Source organism: Ochotona princeps, chromosome 1, assembly GCF_030435755.1.
Source record: "Ochotona princeps isolate mOchPri1 chromosome 1, mOchPri1.hap1, whole genome shotgun sequence".
Taxonomy (NCBI): Eukaryota; Metazoa; Chordata; class Mammalia; order Lagomorpha; family Ochotonidae; genus Ochotona; species Ochotona princeps.
The window spans coordinates 10641408-10662953 of record NC_080832.1 but is presented as its reverse complement, the minus strand read 5'-3'; the positions used below and the strand labels follow the sequence as shown (position 1 = coordinate 10662953).

At 49.1% G+C, this 21546-nt stretch overlaps 1 long non-coding RNA gene across 1 annotated transcript in view; it reads left to right on the top strand.

Annotated features, from left to right (window-relative positions):
* Positions 1–7801: 7801 nt before the first annotated feature.
* Positions 7802–21546, top strand: part of LOC131480167 (uncharacterized) — a 41010-nt gene continuing 27265 nt past the window's right edge. Inside the window, exon 1 of the long non-coding RNA XR_009245282.1 lies at positions 7802–7848. This is a non-coding gene — a long non-coding RNA (uncharacterized LOC131480167). The remainder of the gene's footprint in view (positions 7849–21546) is intronic.

Below are 21546 nucleotides of genomic sequence, written 5' to 3'. Positions count from 1 at the left end.
CATCTGCGGATTCCCTCCCCAGCGGCAGCAGCAGATGTGAAGCTGGGCTGGTCGGAGCCAGGAGCCACAACCCTCTTCCGGGTCAGCCACATGAGTGCAGGAGCCCAAGCACTTGAGCCATCCTCCAGTGCTTTCCCAGGCACATTAACAGGAAGTTGGATTGAAAGTGGAGCAGTCAGGATTCAAACCAGCTCTTGTGTGAGATGCTGACACCACGGGGAGAGGCTTAACTTGCTGTGCCATGATACCAGCCTCTCTGCCCCCACCTTCCCTGCACCAGGGATTTCAAGTATAAGAATGTCACCTTTCCATGTGCCCTTCTGCTGCCGTGGAAAGACAAGACTGCAGGCAGGGAAGCGATGAAGCTGTTCCTGTGGGCGGAAACCCTAAAGAAACCCTATGATGTTTCACCTGCCAGAGGTGCTTTATGTATTTATTTTTTATATAAGCATAAAAATTCTTTTAATGTTCTGAAAGCAAAGGAGAAAGTATTTTCCTGAGGTCAAAATAAAAGCCTTTTTTAAAAATTTTATTTTTGATGATGTTTACATAGTTGATCAGGGTGGGAAGGGTCCAGGATTAGGGGAAAGTGGGTGAGACCATTGTTTACACAGGTTTTTTTTCTTCTTCCTGTATCGAGGGGGAAGAGATAAGGGGAGAAACCACACCCAGGCCCCAACCCCACACCCAGCAGCCAATGGGTCAGCCCAGTAGAGATTTCAAAACCCCTGGAAGAGGAGCTGGCATTGTGGCACAGTGAGTTAAGCCGCAATATTGGCATCGCACATCAGAGGGTGGGGTTGAAGCCTCAGCTGCTCTGCTTCCAATGGAGCTCCTTACCAATGTACCTGGGAATGCAGCGGAAGCTGGTACAAGTGCTCGCACCATTGGCGCCTGAATGCAGGAGACCAGGCTGGAGCTCCTGGCTTCAACCCGACCCCGCTCTTTGTCTCTCTGTCTCTTCCTCCCTGTTACTCTGCCCACTCTCACTTTCAAATAAATAAAACATGTTTTGAAAAAAGAAAACCTGAAAGAAGGGACAGATGGGAGCAAGTCCCTCTTTTTTTTCGCCCCTAAGTTTATTTATTTGAAAGGAAGAGGAGAGAAGTTTTGTTTGCAGGTTCACTCCCTGGATCAATAGCCTAGGACTCCGTTTGGGTCTCCTACGTGGGTGGCAGAAAGCCAAGTGCTGAGACCAGCACCTGAAGCCTCCGGGTGCATGCGCAGGAAGCTGGATTAGAAGCATAGAGTAGGCAGGCAAGCACTCCGATGTGGGATGCTGGCATCTGCAGCTTAACCGGCTACACCCCCATTCTCGCGCCTAGGAATCATTGTTCTACTGTTCTCCAAGCTGCCTTTCCCCTACTCCCCGGGCAAGTACAGTCTGTGGAAGAAAAGAAGTGAATTCCTGGTTCTCTAAGTCAAAGTCACAGGAGCGTCCAGGCACGGGGCATCTTGAGTTATCTCAGAGCGGGGTATGACCACAGGGTAGCAGTTGAACTTCCACTTCTGTGGAAGTTTGCTTTAAAGACCCAGGTCCTGGCTTACACCCTTGCGGCCTCTGGGTCTCTGGCCATACCTCCTCCCAATAAAATGGAGGCTCACTGTGGGCTCTGGATGCCCAATATTACCTAGTTTGCACTTGGAAAAGCTCTCCGCTCCAGTGTGAATGGCCAGGTTGCTCCACAATAGCCAGCTTGCCAACCACTGTTAATTCCCTGGATGTCTTTCCATCTCTAGTCTCATCATCCTCTCCTTCATGGGGCCACCCTTGGGGTGTTGTCCCAGCACGTATTGTTTAACCTCAGGGAACCCAAGGTCACTTTCTCCCTGCCCCTTCGGCGTTCTGTGTCTCTGAGATCATGCCGATTTTGTGGACTGTCTTGCCAGTTTCCCAGCTTTGTTCGCTGTTTGAACACGTGGGTGGGGCGGAGGCGTGAAACAAGCGAGTGAGCAAGGAGCACAGCAGAAGACGCCAAGCTATGGCAAATGTCCCGCTGCTGCCAGGTGGCCCGGGGTGATCGTCACCTTCTGCTGCTAACTGGTTACAGGGATCATGGAGCTGGGGGAGTTCTGCACAGCCTTTAAGATGACACTCATGATGCCCGGGTTCACAGCCCAGCTCTGTCTCCAGAAACAGCTGATGAACCTGGGAGACTCCTCGGGAGGAAGAGATGATGGCCCAGAGACGCAGGGCCTTGCCACGCACGCCCTGGGGACCCCCAGGCTGAGTTCGGGGCCCTGGCTTCAGCCTGGCGCAACCCTGCCTGCCCACAGGCTTTGAGCTGAGCGAGCCTTCTGTCTATGTCTCTTTCTGCTTTTGATTAAAAAAAAAAAAAGATTTCTTTTTATTTGAAAAGTAGAGCTTACAGAGAGAAGAGCTAGAGACCTTTTCCATCTATTAGCTCACTCCCCGAATGATTGCAATGGGCTGAACTGAGCTGATCCAAAGCTAGGAGCCAGAAGCTTCTTCTGGGTCTCCTGTGTGAGCGCAAGGGCCCAAGGGTCTCTTATACTGATGCAGGGTCCCAGGACTTGAATCATCCTCCACTACTTTCCCAGGTCATAAGCAGGGAGCTAAATCAGAAGTGAAACAGCTGTGATAACAAGCAGCACCCATATGGGACGATGGCACGCAGGCAGAGGATTAGCTTGCTAAGGCACCTAGTATCCTTGACTTTCCTTTTTCAAAAAAGATTCGCTAATTTAGTTGAAAGGCAGTTTAAATGAGGTGGAGAGACAGAGAAAGAGTTCTTCTATCCTCTGATTCACTCCTTAAATGACCTCAATGACCAGGGCTGAACCAGACAGAAAAGATTTATTTATTTGAAGAAGTTACAAAGAAAGAGAGATTCTTACATTCATTTGTTCATCCCCAAATGTCCACGGTAGCTGGAGGTGGGCTAGGCTGACATCAGGAGCCTGGAGTTCTGTCCAGGTCTCCCTCATGGGAGGCAGGTGTTGGAGCACATGGGCCACTGCTGCTGCTCCCCAGGGCACTGGGTTGGAAGTTGAAGAGCTGGTGTTCAGTCCAGGGCTTCTGTGGGATGCAGGCCTCGCGGGCAGCAGCTTAGCTGCTGCGCCACAATGCTGGCCCCGGATGTAGATGCTGTTAGTGGCACTCGGCATGCATGCACAGTCCCCTGTGCGTTGGACCTGTACCAAGGGCCCTAAGGGCATGGCCCTCTGACCTGGTGGTCTTTCTCTTGGTCACCTTATGATGAGTCTACATCTCTCTCTCTCTCTCTCTCTCTCTGGGGAAAGTTTGCCTTTTGTTTTCATTCAGGATGAGGAATAATGTTGTAAAATAATAGTACATGAACCCTGGAATCTCCGTTCTCTTTCTGACTGGCATGTTTCTAGCTTTTGATCATTGTATACTTACTTATTCATTTAGTGAGGTACCGTGATCTCTTGGTTTTTATGCTAGAAATTACCTTGACTTTCAGGGTTTAAAATTTATTTGCTTGTCTGAAGACGTTTCAGTCATTTTTACTTTCACTGCTGTGGCTGCTGGAGTATTTTTATTAGCTTTTCATGCTGGAAACTGGCGAAATGAATTCCTCCCCAATAGTTGCCCAAATAGTTTACAAAGCCTACCTCAAGAGGGCGCTCCTGGCAAGCCTTAGAATTGGGCAGGCCTCTCCAGGCCCCAAGCTTGGTTTTCAAACTTTTCAGAGAAAGGACAGCAAGTCCTGTGAGTTGAGAGTAAGACCCTGGAGGAGCTCTGAGGAAGCAGAAGAGCTGAAAGGCGAAGTCTGCAGATGCAAGCCCAGGTCCAGGAGATTCTGTCACTGGGATCACACTAGGCCCCAAGGAAGGCAGGGAGGACCGCCAGGGGGAATGGAGAAGGAGTCTGTTTGCAGTGACTGCCAGCGCTTGGTTGGCTCACTTCCTGGGGCAGAAGGGATTAGGGTGTTTGGTTTGGGCTCTTGGTTTTTAATCATATTACCAATTGTGAAAAAAGAAAAAATTAAACACAGCTAAGGCGGAGGGGTTGGTGTGATGATAGCTTGGCTGGCCAACCCCCTGCCTGGCAGCGCCGGCTTCCCATATGGACACCTGTTTGATTCCTGGTTGCTCTACTTCCCATCCAGCTCCCGGGTTATATGGCCTGGGAAAGCAGCAGAGGACAGCCCAAAGCTCCTGGTTGTGGATCAACTCAGCTCTGGCTGTTACAGGCATCTGGGAAGTGAACCAGCAGAGGGAGGATCTTTGCCTCTCCTTCTCTCTGTAAATCTGCCTTTCCAATGAAAACGAATAAATTTTAGAGAAAAAAAAGAGAGAGCTTTAAAAAAAAATCACAGAAATGAGAATACAATTCTAAATAATATTTAATGATTTGCATAAAACAGAGAAGAAGAGTTTTTAAAGAGATGGGGCAAAAAGAACGTAAATCAGGGTGGTAAATCCAGCTGCCTCAGAAATGGATATTAAATGTAAATGGACTGCACAGTTTAAAGGCAGAGATTGTTGACCTGGGCGGGGGGTGCTGGGGGAAGAGAGAGAGAACACACCTGCTTTCTTACACATAGGCAGGGCTCTTCTAATTTGAAGTCAGTGTCAGGTGGCAATGTGCTTTAGAAACCTGGACTGGCCATCAAAGATACATGAACGGAAAATAGGCTTCAGGATGAGTAAATATTATCAGGGGTAGCAGGGAAATCCTCCAGGAATGTGGATCATCCGTAAAATTATATACCTGGTCAGAGAGCTCAAAACGCTCAAAGGAATGCTGGCCGAGTTAAGGTAGCCACAGATAAGTCCCTACCACTGAGCTGTCAGCATCCCTCCGTCAGCAACTGACAGGGAACAGAACAGCACACCTGCTCATCCGGATTGGTTGTCTGCCGGTGGACTGAGCTGGTCAGCCACAGCGACCTCTGCTCACAGATGGTTTCCTGGCCCAGGAAGAAACCGCTTCCCAACATCTTTTGTTACCCAGAGGACGTCTTGAAATTGATCATATTTGCTCTGAGATTGAGCCAGAGGCCTTTATCTTGGCAAGTGAGCTACACAAGTGTCACTCAAACACTCGATCCAGCCCTGTCATCTGCACAGGATGCATTTCTCGTCAGGGAAGTGGGCTTCATCAAGGGCCCTCGGATTCCCTGTTGATGTCGGTGCACCCTTGTGCTCCGGTTAAGTGACAGTTTGAAGCAAAGATCCATTATCTTCCAGGCTTCCACTTCAAGTCAAAGTTCTGCTAGATGTTGCTTAATAGGATGGTGGCAAGGCAAGGACACCCTCATCTTCCTCCTCACCCCATCATGCTGTCACCCAGCCGAGCCATCTCCTGAGAAGAGACTTTTTCAGTTTCCTACATGGGTTGGATTCGACAGTTTTCCGGGCCTGAGGAAGTAGGAAGTTGGGATATAGTCAGCACTCCATCAGGATGACACTAAGGAGTTCAACAAAGCATCGCACGCCTCCATGTCAGCCAAGGTGCATGGGGAGTCGGAGACAGAGCTGAGCAAACTTCTTATTTCTAAGTTAATGTTTTCCTTGTTCAACTTGAAGCGAAGTTCCTTGTTTGCTGACTGAAGTGGAGCTGGGAAATAGAGCTGTTGTTATCCAATTCTGCACACTAGGAGAGGAAGTGGATAGGCAACGTTAAGGTGAACCCAGGAGGCAAATGAAAGAAACAGCATGTAATCGGTGGTTGGTCGGAAATATCCAAGATGGAAATGTGCATCTTGTTAGTTAAAGGGAGGAAGCCCTAAAATGTGTGGAATAAATAGGGAGCTGGTTTCCAATGGGCCTTCATCTTTATCATTTGTTTTAAAGGTTTATGAATTTGAAAGCAGCTTGACAGAGACAAGAGGGAGGAAGGGAGGGAGAGAGATAGAGGGTGGTGGTGTCTCCATGTGTTGGTCCCTCTGCAGTGGCTGTAGCAAGCAGAGCCGGGTGCGGTCCAGAGCCAGCAGTCAGGAACTCCATCCGAATCTCCCACTCGAGTGGCAGGGACACAGTGCTTTGGCTACTCTGCACTGTTTTCTCAGGCATATTAGCAGGGAGCAGGAAGGGAAGTGGAGCAGCTAGGACGTGAATCAGTGCTCCAGAAGGAGGACGCTGCTCTTGCAAGTAGTGGCTTCACCGGATGCGCTGCAGTGCTAACAACTAGGTTTCCCAGTCTCAGACCAGTAACACAACTTCCCTGAAGCAAGAGGAAGGCAGAAAAATGATACTGATCAGTCCATGGGAAAGGGCTAAGACGGAGGACTGAGTCTCTAAATCTTCTGTAGAATCATTCAACTCACCTTCTCTTTTGCCAAAGCTCTGCCAATGGAGTGGGAGATTGGAGCGTGTGTGTCTGCCGTCCAGGGTGTGTGACAGGTGGGCACACCTGGACGCACTCAGTGGTCCCAGTCCATTGCTTTATTCTAGAGCCAAGATGGGAATAAATGCAAGTTCTGTTTCTCCTGTGCCATACCGTTTGCACCTGTTGCTCTTTGCATCTGGTCATCTCGGCTAGGTCAGAAACACCACCTGGTGTGTGTTTGCTCAGTCCCCTGAGCCCCCAGTGACAGGCCCCCAAATGGAATGTGGCATTTTCCCACTTTGTCTTTCATGAAAGAAGGAGGATAAGAAGCCAGAGTTGCGTCTCGAGTTGCCTGACAGCCTGGACCGCTTGCCCCTAACTCCCTGCTCAGCGAATGGATAAGATGGATGGGACTGTGCTTCCCATTTCAGAGTCAGGCTAAGTGGTCTCAGGTAGTTACCCGCTTTCTGGTGATTCAAGTGTTTCTTCCCCAGGGGGGAAGCTTTCCGAAGCCACCCACTTAGCTATGATGAATGAAGCAAAGGGGGAGTGAGGTGAAAAACTATGTTTTTTTTTTCTTAAAAACTGCTTAAGGAGTTAGGATCCTGGTGCTTTAATGGACAGAGGGCATCGGGTTCTGCGGCAGGGAGCTCACCAGCTGGTCCTTTTGTGGCCTGGTGACTGTCTGTATGCCTCAGTCTCTGCAGCTGTAGACTGGGGAGATTTGGAATTTGCTGCTTGTCTCATGGCGTGGAGGAAGGATTGCCTAACATGGGGGCCAACCTCAGTAGATGGTACTGAAGGTGTCCATCTTCACGACCAGCCCTGTTTAACCATCTAGAACTCTCTGCTGCTTTAGTCCTCAGCACGGGTTTACCATTCCCGATTTTCCGCCATACCTAGTCTTTCTTATACCTAGTCTTTCTTATTTATCTGTTTGAAAAGCAGAGAGAGAAGACCCAGGCAAGACAGGTAGATAGAGTTCTTTCACCTGCACTTTCACTCGCCAAATGCTTACCACAGCCCTGAAGGGTTCAGGCTGAAGCCTGGGGTCTCCCATGCAGGTGGCAGGGGCCCAGCTGCTTGAAGCCCCCTCGCTGCCTCCCAGGGCATACCAGCAGGAGGCTGGCATTCAGAGGACAGCTGACACCTGGCCCCAGACCCTCCCCTCTGGGACAGGGGCATCCCATGCAGCCTGAGCCTGGCATGTCCCGTGCCAGACACCTGCCCCTGTTTTCCATTTTTTTTCTATTGTTCTTACTCTTACTTGACAAAGCGTCATGGCTTTCATCACTTACCCTGAGTACAAATCTGAAATATGCAATTCTGAACTACAAAACGATTTTTATTTACCTTTCATATTTTTAAAAATTTATTTTTGTCTTTTGTGCATCTTGTTTGTACAATGGATCATTGAAACCAGCTGCTGGACTGGACAGTCCCAAGCTATGTTTAAATACTTTTTGGCACCTCCCCCCCCTTTAAAGGGCCAAATGCTTGAGGTGCATTTGACATTCTTCGGACTTCAGCATTCATAACGTGACATCTGGTTCTGACAGCCCAGCGCTGAGTCCTGCCTGGATCTGGTGAGCAGGATGAGGACATTTTTTCCTCCAATCTTCCCTTCCCAAATGCGCTGGCCTCCTGGACCCTCACCCCAGCCTCACAACCACCTGAGCATGAGGCGAATGCCCTCTGGCGTCCCAAGCCTCTGTGCAGCTGCAGACGGACCTGTCATAGCTGACCTGCTCTTAGTCTGGGGATTACAAGCTGCAGAGATCTGTCCAACGCTGTTCTAAGCTCAGGCTATGTCCCATGGATGTGATTGCAAAATTATTTTAAATCCACAGAAGAACACACGCTTCTCTGGAGGGATTTCAAGGCAGGCTGAAATTTACTGTTGCAGCTTTGAAAGTGAAGTTGTCCTTTATGGCTGTATTATCTACACATTGTATCCAGCCTGGGCAGAGCTGACCCAGGGACTAGGGCCAAAGTCCCATCCTGTCTTTTTTATAAGGTGGGTGGGACACGGAGTCCGGTAAGGTGCACAGTCTCTTTTGCCCTCTCTCTGGGAAGGTCAGGAGTGGCTCTTGCAGGCGGCTCTGTCAGCGTGACTTTTGCTAAATCTTTCTTTAATCTGTTTCTATTCTACCTACTTCCTCTGCAGATGTAAGTTTCGCATTTTGATTATCCATAGTGGCACGATCTTTCTTCTTTCCTAAAAAAAGGGCCTCTTGGCAGCTTCAGGTGGCACCTGGGTCTCCAGGATTTGCAAGCTATGATCCTAACTGCCCCTGCCCCATTGCCGTGAGCCTCTGATGGTATCTGCCCCCCGCCACTGCCGGTCAGCACTGTGAGGGCTAATTTGGGCTCAGAAAAACGGAAATGTTTCCAAGAAGGCTTTCTCCGCCTAACAGTATCTTGGCCTGAGGTTTGGAGGAAGACGCAGTGCTTGTCATCACTGAGGTACTCAAGGCTGTCATGGCTACCGGTGACAAGGGGTTAAGCCTTGCAGACAAGCACATAACGTCCACTCCAGATGAAGGCGGGTTCGCGTCTCATTCACTGCATGGCGGCAGACGGGCCAGATTCTGCAGTGAGGCGGTGGTACACATATGGCAAAACTTTTCATACCAGTCAACGTCTGCCGCAATATGATTTTAATTACGTACAGACTGGGTAGCTGGAAGAAAGCACTGGAATTAAACAGAAGAAAGTTAAACACAAGGCCTTTTATAAAGCGGCCCTGTTTTAGGTTAGGATGTATGCAAATAACCGCCTGGGACAGTCAGTGCGGCCGGAGGTGGCGGGTAGGGGGTCCTCCGGGAATGGGCTGGAACTCCTCTGGCTGTGGTCTGCAAGGGCAGAGCTCCCAGAAGCAGGGCGCATGCTGACACTGGCACCCTGTTCATGGCCCCCCGCCATTCCAAGCAGGGGGGCCTTGCGGGTCCCCGCTGCTCCCAGGGCACAAACTGCATCAATTTGAAATGCTGTGGTGGTGGCATAGAGCAGGGTAGGGCAGTGGCTGGTTTGGGAACTTTATTAGGCCACGCTCCTGGTCTCTCCCAAGTTAATTTTACACTCTGTTTCCAAAGGGACATTGTTTGCTTTGCTTGCTTCATACAAGAAACAGGAAGCAAACTCTGGTTGGGATTCTGCCCCGGGCCTGCAGCCCTTGGAGAGTGGGAGGGAAGCTGCGCCGCCCCCCACTTGAAGGCGCAGCTCTGGGTTCCTTCCGAGCTTCCTGGCTGTTGTTTCGGATGAGCCTCACTAAGGGTTTCAGTGCACTGCTGTGTGAGAGAAAGATGCAGAACGGGCTTGGGTGAGGGGGGCGGGGGGCTGCCTTGGGGGTTTTGCCTTCCAGACCTCAAGCCTGACCAGAACACAGGTCCTTTGAACGGCTGCCGGAGAAGGGACATGTCAAAGGGCTACACTTGACAACCTGGGCTTTAGCCTGTAAGACAGAAGCAGGAAGGTGGTGGGCCGTGGGCTGGCCAAGGCGTGAGGTCACCCCTAGCCCCTGTGTCCCTGAGAAGAACGCAGAGCCTTCTGGGAGCTCCCCAGCATGGGTGAGCTTGTGGATCCCAGATGTCCAGGAGGAAACCCTATCAGCCAGGCCAGCCCTGCAAGTGGCCAGCAGCCTGTTGGCTGCTGTGGAGGCAGCCACGGAAGAGGCAGATGTCTGTGTCCACGTGTGCCCACCTGTCACAGACCCTGGGCAGCAGACACACACACACACACTCCGATCTATTATTTCATTGGTTGAAGGTCAACGCAGTTCTCTTTCCTGGGGAAGTCACCACTTGTTAGCCTAGAGGAGCTAATGGGTTTATTATTTAATTAAATGATCGATTCGTTGATTTTTTTAAAATTTGGATTCCTCTATAATAAATAGTTACAGGTTGGCATGTCTCATTCTGTGGGAGAGGGTGGGGTTATCAGTTACCTAAGACATGGCCACTGGGTTGTGAATTTCTTGTGCGCAGTTCCCACCTCCTACTGAATGAATGACTGTGAAGTGAACCCCGGGAGCAGGCGTTTGCATGCTGGTTAAGCCCCTGCTTGGATGCCCATGTCCCGTGTCTGAGTCCCTGGCTTGAGGCTGGCCTGCTCCATAGCAAATCCAACTTCCTGCTGGTGCACACCCTGGGAGGTGGCGGTGCTGCGTGATTCACGTACCTGGGAGACTCAGCAGGAGTTCCAGACTTGCGTCTTTGTCCTGGCCCAGCCCAGCTGTTGCAGGCATTTGCACAATGAACCAATGAGTGGAAGAGCTCTTTCTCCACATTTCTCTCTGCCCTTCGAAAAGCAAAATTGAACTCTACTTAAAGTACATTTTTAAAAGTAATTACTTGTTTTTATTTGAAAGATAGAGTTATAACAGAGAGAGCAGGAGAGACAGAAATGAAGAGAGATCTTCCATCTACTGGTTCACTCCCACAATGGCTGGAGCTGAGCCAGTCCAAACCCAGGAGCCAGGTGCTTCTTCTGGGTCATGTAACTGGTTCAGGAGCCCAGAAACTTGGTCCATCCTCTGCTGCTTTCCCAAGTGCATTAGCAGGGAGCTGGATTGGAAGTGGGACAGCTTAAACTGACACCCATCTGAGATGCCAGCAGCACAGGTAGAAACTTAACCTCATATGCTACAGAGCCATCCCCTAAAATAGATTTTTAAAAACAATTTATTTTTGTTGGAGAGGCAGATTTACAGAGAGAGGGAGAGACAGAGAGAAAGATCTTCCATCCACTGGTTCACTTCATAAATGGCCACATGACTGGAGCTGAGCCAATCTGAAGCCAGGAGCTTCTTCCAGGTCTTCCACGCAGTTGCAGGGTCCCAAGGCTTTGGGCCATCCTCCACTGCTTTCCCAGGCCACAAGCAGGGAGCAAGATGGGAAGCAGAATGACTGGGACACGAACCAGCATCCATATGGGATCCCAGCACTTGCAAGGGGAGGATTAGCTTGTTGAGCCAGTGTACCACACCCTAAAATAGATTTTTTAAAAAGGCATTGTACTTGATTAGAGCCCTCATTTCCTTTTTCGTGCTTAAACCAGTGGCCTATATTGATCCCAGGCAAAACCAAGCACTTCTACAAGCCTTTACAGAACCCGGACATTTAGTTTCCAAACTACAAAAGCAGACACTGGATTTGCCTGGAAGGGGGGTGATTTGCTGAGCAGGGAGCAGCTGAAAGATCATACTATGTGCAGGGCACCAGCCTGCATCCCAGTGCCGCTACCCCACTGTCCCCTCTCGGGAGACCAAGGCCTTTTGGCGCCTGGGCTAAGCTCAGCCACACGGAAACCACCTTTCCCACACTGACTCAGGATTAGAGCAGCCCAGGCGGAGGAGCTGCTCCGAATGCCGTGACCGAGGCCGCTGGCCGGGGTCAGCTCTTGCTGACTGCTATTGCTCTGCCATTCCCCTTCCTCTTTTCTTTCCTTTTCTCTTTTTTTCCTTCCCTTCCCTTCCCATCTTTTCTCTCTTTCTTCCTCCCTCCCTTCCTTCCTTCCTTCTTTCCTTCCTTTCTTCCTTCCTCCCTCCCTCCCTCCCTCCCTTCCTTCCCTCCTCCTGCTGTATTTATTTGAACAGCAGAGTGAGGAGATTGCCCAAATGCTGGTCCCTTTGCCTACCACAGCCGGGGCTGGACCAGTCCAAAGCCAGGAAACAGGAACTCTAGCCAGGCCTCCCATGTAGGTGGCAGGAATCCAAGTACTTGAACTATCATGTGCTACTTCCTGGGCACATTAGCAGAGCTGTTGGATTAGAAGCAGTCGGGACTTGAACCAGGCACCCTATATTGGCTGCAGACATGCTAAGCAGTTGCATAGTCCCCTGTGCCACAACAGTGGCCCTACCATTTTATTCCCAGCCCTCCTCATTTGCCATGTAGCAGGGAGAGGTGACAAAGTCACAGTTACTTAAGCTGCAGAGGCTGCCCTGAACATGGCCAGCATAGTGGGAAGCACAGACATTTGAACAAATGAGAAATCTTCAAAAATTTCATAGAATTGCATATGACAAAAAAATTATGAATGGATCGCCAAAATTTTTTGCACCAAAACAAACACCTTTCAATTTTATTTTCTGTGAGTTCCTTGAAGTATTGCTGTAGTTGCAGCACAATTAAAGTTTGCTATAGTAGAATGTCCACTGAAAACTACAGCAGCCCTAGAAAAGCAGGGAGTAACTATGCCTGCGGGTCAGGGAAGACCTTGCAAAGCGGGAATGCATCGGGCCGAGGTCGGGGGCACCCAGGAGTCGGAGAACGGCCACCCAGGAAGGGCATTGTAAGGCCTGCAGTGACATGAGGTTGCAGGGATCGAAGGACTGGACACATTTTGGGATAATCCAAGAAGACTTCAATATGGATGGATGAGTGGAAACTTCCTGGACATTAGGCAGATCACCAGATTGGGATGAAGTTGCACTGATTATGGTCTATCATACCTATTTACATTTTCATATTTCCTGTGAAAGTGTTTGTACCCAAACCTGAGATTTGGAATAGGAATTACTCCGGTCAGGATTTCTGAATCCCATCATGTTTTCAGCAGGGCCCCGTAGGTTGACACATGAATGGTTGTTGTGGATTGCTGTTGGAAGCCATGCTACTTCTAGCTACTGGACTGAACTCTAAACAGGCTGTGTACTGTGTTGGTTTGTTTGGATTTCATCTTTTGGCAACAAACAGCCAAGATCCTAAAACAGAGAAGTGAACCTACATCTATCTTGGTGTCAGACACTGATGATGGCTGTAACATGACAGATTGGGTTTCAAGAGATTGGAACTCAGAACAATGGTTAGAAAACTTGTTGTGCTTCGAAGGAGAGATGGGAAGTCCTGAGAGGGATTTTTATAGCTCCAGTTCTTGGTGACCATTGTGGTAAAGAGAGTGGAAATCACCGTGGACTCCGGTGGAACTAAGTCTGACTTGCACAGTGGGTTTGTGTTCGGGGATGAAACATGATCCCCATGTTTGCACACAAGCATAACTGGTTGTCTGACATTTTTATAGAATGGTGATAGTGAGGTAGCACTGACTGCCCTGCAAGCTTTGAATAGACATGCAAAATAACAGATTTATAGGAGTGTGGAATATGCAAGGGGAATTCAGTAAGTTTGTGTGGAAATGGAGTTAAATGGCAAACAAAAGGATGCATTTGGATCAAGTGTTTGGCCTAATGGTAAGGCACAAGCTATGGTACCCACATTCCAAACTGGTTCTAAACTGGACTCCAAAGGAGGGTCAGAGCTCTGTTCTCCGTTCCAGCTTCCTACTATACTGGGAGGCAGCAGGTGGTGGTCCCTGACACCCACACGGAAGACCCAGGTTGAATTCCCAGCTCCTGGTCCAGCCTGGTTCAGCCTCAGCTGCTGGAGCATTTGCAGTGCAAATCAGCACAAGAGCGTTCACTCTCCCTCTCTCTTCCAAATGAATAAATTAAACAAATTTTTAAATAATTTTGTTTTGCTGCAAATAATTTTTTAAAAGACTTATTTTATTTTTAATTTTTGTAAAAGACAAAGTTATAGAGAGGAGAGACACAGAGGAAGATCTTCCACCTGGTGGTTCACTCCTCAAATGGCCGCATGGTCAGAGCTGAGCCAGGATCCTCCCCTAGATGTCCCACGTGGGTACAAGGGTCCAAGGACTTGAGCTGTCCTCCATGATTTGACCACTGCCATAAGCAGGGAGCTGGATTGGAAGCAGAGTGGTTGGGGCTTAAACTGGCACCTATATGGGATGCCAATGCTAAAAGGAAAAACTTAGTTTGCTATTTGACAGCACCAGCCTGGTGCCAATAATTTTGAAATGTATGCATTAAAATGTGTATTGTGAAAAAATGCAGAGATCTCAAAAAAGTTTTTGAACCAAAATGATCTTAACCTTTTTTTTTTTTTTTTTTTGTTTTTAGATCTTCTGTCCATTGATTCATTCCCCAAGCAGCTACAATGGCTGGAGCTGCACCAATTTGAAGCCAGGAGTCCAGAAGCCTCCTCTGGGTCTCCCACACAGGTACAGGGTCCCAAGACTTTGGGCCATCCTCAACTGCTTTCCCAGGCCACAAGCAGGGAGCTGGATGGGAAATGGAGCTGATGGGATTAGAGCCGACACCCATATGGGATCCCAGTGAGTGCAAGGTGAGGACTTTAGCCACCAGGCCACCAGGCCAAGCCAAGCTTAACTTCTAATTTCCATTCTCTCACAAACTTGCTGGCGTACCTGCAGAAAATACATTTGTTGCCTTTCCAACGTGTATTTACTTTTATATATGTGAGTAAATTGTATATGCCTTCACAAGCAGCACACTGCACAACTCTAGGGGGCAGCACTGCTGATTACTTTAGGCCTCCTTGCAAACCTGCCATATGTCTCATTCCTCCTTCGGCTCAACGTATTAATGGTCTGTTGCTTTCAGTAGCAAATAAAGAGGATGTTTAGAATAGAAATTTGATCAGCCTGAGAGAAATAATCCCCTGATGGGACCTCTTCTCCGGCCAGGTTGTTAGTGTGAGAGGAGTGTTGGGTAGACAAGAGGGGGTGCCTTTCTGTGTTGAAAATGAGCTTCCCTGCCACATGCCCCTTGATGGACTCCAGGGATGTGCCCTTATGCCTGCTTCTGGCCACAAAGGGAGTATCAGGCTTTTTGTTGGCAGCTGGGATTTGGGGTTTCCAAGTGTGTAATGTGCCCCCTACCACGATGCTTGGGCCTTATTCAAAAGGAGTGAAGTGGAATGACAATGGCCTTGGCCACTAAAAGGGACAGCTTCTCAGAGGCAGAGGAAGAAAATCAGATGCCTTGGATTGTTCCCCAACCCTCACTCACCTGCTTCAGGGGGATCAGCTCCCACCTGCCATCGCCTGGGGTGGGCACTGTGCTGCAGCCAGGTAAGATGCCACTGGCAACACTAGTATCCCTTATGGGCTACAAGTTCAAGTTTCAGCTGTTCCACCTTGATCTAGCTGCTTGCCAGTGCATCTGGGCAAACAGCAGAAGACAGCCCAAGTGCTTGGACCCCGCCACCCACATGGAAGACTCGGATGGAATTTCAGTGTCCTGGCTTTGGCCTAGCCCACTCCTGGCTGTTTCAGCCATTAAGGGAGTAAACCAGTGATGGAAAATCTCTTGTCTCTGTCTGTCTTTCCTTCTCGCTCTTTAACTCAGCTTGTCAAATAAATAGGGGAAAAAAAACTTTAAAAAATGAAGGTTTAACTTGCTCTCAGGTGGAGTTCTGTGTGGCTGGGGTCTCCAAACCAACACAGCATCTCTCAGCACCCCAAGACTCGGCTCTGCAGAAGGTGTGAGAGCCCAAGCATCCCCCTGGATGTCCCAGCACCAAGGCCCAATGCAGCGGAAAGTGGCCTTGTTGACTTTCAGACAACTTTGCATTGCAGATACCTCCAGGGACCCTGTCCCTGGAGACTCAGTTTCCAAAGTGGGCTGGCACAGGGCCTGGGCACAGGGCCTGGGCACGGGGCAGACAGTGCCCAAAGATCTGCTTCCCTCCACACTTTTTCTTCTAGTGAAAACACAGACGGCCTCCTCCAAGGCTGTGCATTTATTTTAAGGACTGTGAGAAGGGAAATCGATTGCTTACCGTCGTCTGCCCTCTCTGGGAGTGATTATTGTGCCTGGAAATCATTTGCATCCTCAAGGCTGCAGCTCTCCTACCCAGCCCCCAACTTCCCACACCCAGGTGTTCAACAAGCCTTCTGTGCAAATAAACAGAAAATGGGGGAAGCCACAGAACAGGGGGTGAGGCTGGACCCCCGAGAACTCGCATGACATAGCCAGGCTGTGTCCTCCACCATGCTTTCTTGTCCTTTCCCCAGAGAAAGGCCAGGAAGTCCCAGGTGGCTGCAGCCCATGCAGGCTCTGGGGCCATGCAGGTTCAGGGCCCATGCAGGTGGCAGGGCTGCCGACCCTGATTCACCCAGGGTTCCATCTTGACCATTCCTGTGTGAGAGGAAATTTTCTTTCTTTCTTTCTTTCTTTCTTCCTTTCTTTCTTTCTTTCTTTCTTTCTTTCTTTCTTTCTTTCTTTCTTTCTTTCTTTCTTTCTTTCTCTCTGTCTCTCTCTCTCTCTCCTTCTTTCTTTCTTTTATTTTTATTGGAAAGTCAGATATACAGAGAGGAAGAGAGACAGAGAGGAAAGTCTTCTGTCTGTTGATTCACTCCCTAAGCGGCCGCAATGGCCAGAGCTGAGCCAATCCGAAGCCAGGAGCCAGGAGCCAGGAGCCTCCTCTAGGTCTCCCATGTGGGTGCAGGGTCCCAATGTTTGGGCCGTCCTTAACAGCTTTTCCAGGCCACAAGCAGGGAGCTAGATGGGAAGCGAACCACTGGGACACAAACTAGCTGCCATGTGGGATCCCAGCACGTGTGAGGTGAGGACTTTATTTAACTAGGCCACCACGTCGGGCCCTGGGAGAGGAAATTTTGAAGTGCTCTGAACTTGATTGAAATCTGAAAGCCAAGAAACAAAGCCAGAAAGTCACAAGCATTTGGATATCAGATTTTAAAGAAAAAAAAAACCCAGCTCATTACATCTCCCTGTGTTGTCACACTAGAGGAGGCTTAACTTGCAATGACTAAGGGGACTCCATCGACCAGCAAACTCAAGGGGAGAAAGTCAAGTTAAAAGATAAGTGCGTTTCACTCCAAACAAATGTGTTGGACACCCACGTGTGGTGTTTTCATCACACACGGCTCCGGTGAATCTTTTGAAGTGCATTCCCCTACCTGGCCCCTACTGTCTAACCTCTCACTTCCCAGATGGAAGAAACACAGGCTTTTTTGGCTCTGGGAACAGCAAGTCATCAATCATTATATTTTGACTTCTCTGCTGCAAACAAGTGATGTCTTTATGTAAATCCCTTCAGTTGGAAAGGAAAGAAACCCACCCAAAAGACAGCAAGGCACACAAATAGGCAAACACCACCCGAGCCAAGCAGGGTGTGGACCTGGCTACCGGCTCCTGCCGCGCGTTCACCCAACCTGGTCCCCACCCAGCCCCCTCACAGCCCCCTCGCAGCCCCCACGGTGGCCACCCTTCTGGCTTTCCACGGTCATCCATCACACTCTCACATTTAATGCTTTTCTCACCCGAATGTGCATCCCTGGATTCACAAGTTCAAATCTTGCCCATTTAAAAGCATGTGAGGAATTTTCCTTCCTCCTTCAAACTGGAAATGCTTCCTCCACGCTGATAAAGCTTAACTGTTGAACAGCTTGTAAGCAAAACAAATTTAAGTAAAAGCAAGATGATAATACTTAGTTTTAAATAAAACCTCAAAATAGAGTTTAAAACGCTGAGGCTAGGGTCTGGGGTAATGGCTCAAGTACCAGGATCCCATATGGGCACCAGCTCATGTCTAGCTGCTCCACTTCCCATCCAGCTCCCTGCTTATGGCATAGGAAAGCAGTCAAGGACAGCCCAGAGCCTTGGGACCCTGCACCCACGTGGGAGACTTGGAAGAAGCTCCTGGCTCCTGGTTCCTGGCTTAAGCTCAGCTCAGCTGAGACCATTGCAGCCACATGGGAGGTGAACCAGGAGATGGAAGAGCTTTCTCCTTTTCTCTGTATATCTGCCTTTCCAGTATAAATAAATAGATAAATCTGTTTTTAAAAGATGCTGAGGATAATTTTCTGGCACAGCAGATGAAGTTACTGCCTAGGACACTAGCATTCCATATCACAGTGCTTGTTTGAGTCCTGGCTACTATGTTCCCAACCCACCTTTCTGTTAATGTTACTCTGGGGAGGCTGCAGAAGACGGCCCAAGTACTTGGACCCATTTACCCACATGGAGACCTGGATGGAGTCCCTTTTGCCTGGCCCAGCCCTAGATGTTGTGGATATTTGGGGCATGAATTAGTGGATATGACACAGATATTTTTCTCCCTGTCTCTCATGCCTCTTCTCTCTCTCTCTCTCTCTCTCTCTGTTTTTCAAATAAATAAATAAATAAAAAATAAGTAGGTTCTGTGTTGTGGCATAAAGGGGTTAAGCTACCGTCCACAGCAAGTGTAGGCCCCAGGTGTTCCTCTTCTGATTCAGCTCCCTGCTAAGGAAAGAAGGCAGCAGAAGGTGGGCCAAGTGCTTGGGCCTCTACATCCACGGGGAGATGAAACTCCTGGTTTCAACCTGGCCCATCCCCAGTTGCTGCTGTCATTTGGGGAATAAACCAGTGTATGGAAGATCTCTCTGTCCCTCTCTCTTTCTGTAACTCTGCCTTTCAAATAAATAATGTGCCTGGGGAGAAGTGAGACACCACCCCTGCCTCCGCACCCATGTAGGAGACCCATGGAAGCTCCTGGCTTCTGGTGTCAGGTGTGCCCTGATCCAGCCATTTGGACAGTGAACCAGAGGATGGAAGTGTCTTCTCTCTGTCTCTTCTTCTCTGTGTAACTCTGCCTTTCAAATAAAAATAAACAAATATTAAATATTTCATATATATATATTTTTTTGAATTTTTGAATTATGTGTTACAATTTCGTGTAGACTGGGATTTCCCCCCCAACTCCCACCCCCAACAGATTTTCCCTATTTTACTACAGTGGTATAGTCCTTAAAGAATTTTTTGTAAAGGTATTGTACATTTTCCATGAACTTCTCTTTGTCTGTTTATTTAGGATTCATATATTTTTATTGGAAAGGTAGATATACAGAGAGAAGGAGAGACAAAGAAAAAGCTCTCCCGTTTGCTCATGAGTGCAGAGTCCCAAGCTTTTGGGCTGTCCTCCACTACTTTCCCAGGCCACAAGCAGGGAGCTGGATAGAAAGTGGAGCATCTAGGACACAAACTGGTGCCCATATGGGATCCTGGTGAAAGCAAAGCAAGCATTTAGCCACTAGGCTATTACGCTGGGCCCTGCTTTATTTATTTATTTATTTATTTATTTATTTATTTATTTATTTATTCATTTATTTTAATCTATTTTATTGTGTTGTTGTTGACAATCTTTACATAGTTAATTACAGTTAAAGGAAAAAGAAGAAAAAAAAAGAAAAAAAAAAGGTTCAGGGAGATAGGGAAGTGGGTAAGACTATTATGTCCACATTGTTTCCATCATGTATCTGAGGTAGAGGGGGATATTGAGGGAGAAGCCCCACCCGGTTTCCCGCCCACCCCGAGTCCCGGATGTGGGGCATGCTCTGAGATATGTGCTCAAGTGGTGTTAATAGTTCTCCAGTTATGAATCGCTGCCAGTTTCGCTCGATGAGGTCGTCCACTGATTGATATGGTCCATCATAAAGTCTCCGTTTGCCCCATATTTCGCTGCCAACATATAGCTGAGATGAATGATTGATATGCTCTGTCTTCTGTCTTTTCTTGATTAGAGTTCTGAGTCCAGCAGTTTGATTGGGGAGATCTCCAAAGAAACTTTGAGGTATTCCCAGATTAGTTTGTTGTATGTTCTAGCAAGCACAGGGCCCAGCACAGTCTATCACCCTGATCAGCTGGTGGTTTCAATTGCTGGGTTAGTTCTGTTTTCAGTCCCGAGTTGCACTGGAACCAATGGGTGTTGCAGTCCAGTCTGGTTCTGCCCAGCACGTACTCGGCCCTCACACAAACCAGTGGGAGCTGCAGCCTAGTCGGGGCGACCCACAATAACCCCCACCAGGCCCGCCCCCTACCCTGGTTTGCCAGTATGTGTAGCAGAAGACCAGTCTGTCCCCCATCCCATTTGGCTCTGGCACTTGTCAATGGGTATTAAAGCTTAATTCTATCTAACCAACTCAACCATCCAGCCCTCACAGGTGTTGTTGAGTGCCTCTCTATCTAACCATCCCAGCCCCCGTCCTAGTTTTCATGCCCTCCCACGGGAATAGTGACCCAAGAAGGGGGAACCCACTTTTTCCCTCCCAGGTCTCTCTGTCCCGGTTTATGCACTCTTTAGGTGGTTCTGTGATTTGACTCAACAGAATTAGTCCCCAGTGCCAGCTTCTGCGGCTATGCCCAAACATCCCTCACCCACTCTAATTTATGCTTGCACCAGCAGGAATAATCAGCCCAGCCTGGCTTTTCCCTGATCTAGTCCACATGCAGCGCACAGGTGTTGTAGCCTTGCATAGTCTAGTCTGTCTCTATCCCAGCCCACGCTCTCCATTAGGAGTAGCTGTCCGGCAAGGGGACCAGCCCCTTAATCCCCCGGCCAGTTCTGCCCCTCCCTTCCTTCCTGGATCTCACGTGTGCTGGTTGGGTGCTGCATTCATATCCAGTACAGGCAACCACGCCCTGGCATTCCATAATGTGTACTGGTTTTGTCGCGACCAAACCCGGCTTATCCCACACTCTGATCTGGTGATCGGATTTGCCAGTGGGTGACATGAACTGATTCAGCCTGGTCTGCTCCTGACCCATGCTGAATGTGTGCCAGTGGGAAACTTTCCATGGCCTATTCTGGGCTGTTTCCTATCATGCTTCTTGCGCTTACCTGCAGGGACTGTGTCCTGCCAGAGGAGTTGCCCAGGCTCCTCCATCAGAACCCCTCCCAATGCCAGATTTTGCGCATGCCAGGGGGTCCTTGAGCCAGCCCTACTCAGTTCACCTCCTGTCCTAACAGGAACAGTGGCTTTTCCTGGCTGGCTTTCACCCCATTCTGGTTCTTGTTGTTGGATGTTTCAGCCCGGCCATGGCTCGTCCATACCCACATACAGCTCACGCATGGCTCAGTAGGGGGTTGAGACCCAGCCTAGTCAGTCCCACATCTACCCTCTGGTTCTCCATGACACCAGATGGTGTTGGGGTCTGAACTGGCCTGGTGCATCCAATCCCAGCCCACACTAGTGCCTCGGGTGACTGCAACTGTTTCCTAGATAGAACGCAGCTCCAATTCTAGCACATACGCCCCTTGGTGGGAACCTCAACCTAGTTAGGGTGTCCTGTTGCCTCCCCGATTGGGCTTGTTCCTAGCTGTAAATCATGCACCTGCCCGTGGTTGCTCTGAGGACCAGTAGGTGCAAGAGCCTAGCTCAGTATGACCTGTGTTCCATGCTGGTTTCTAGTTTTGCTTGTAGACAAAGGTTTGCTCAGTCCTGCCCAGTACATTCCGTTCCATTACCAATTTGCACATTTTGGAGCTACTATGCCCTGCTTGTCCGACCCCCAGATTTGGACGACATGTTCACCAGCGAGAGCTATGACTCGCCAGGGGAGCTTCCCAAGTACCTCCACTTGATCCACTCCCAAACCCAGTTTACATACATGCCATTGGTTTTTAGGCCAGTGCCCGGTGTACTCTGGCCTCCCATTTGGCCTTGTATGAGCTGGT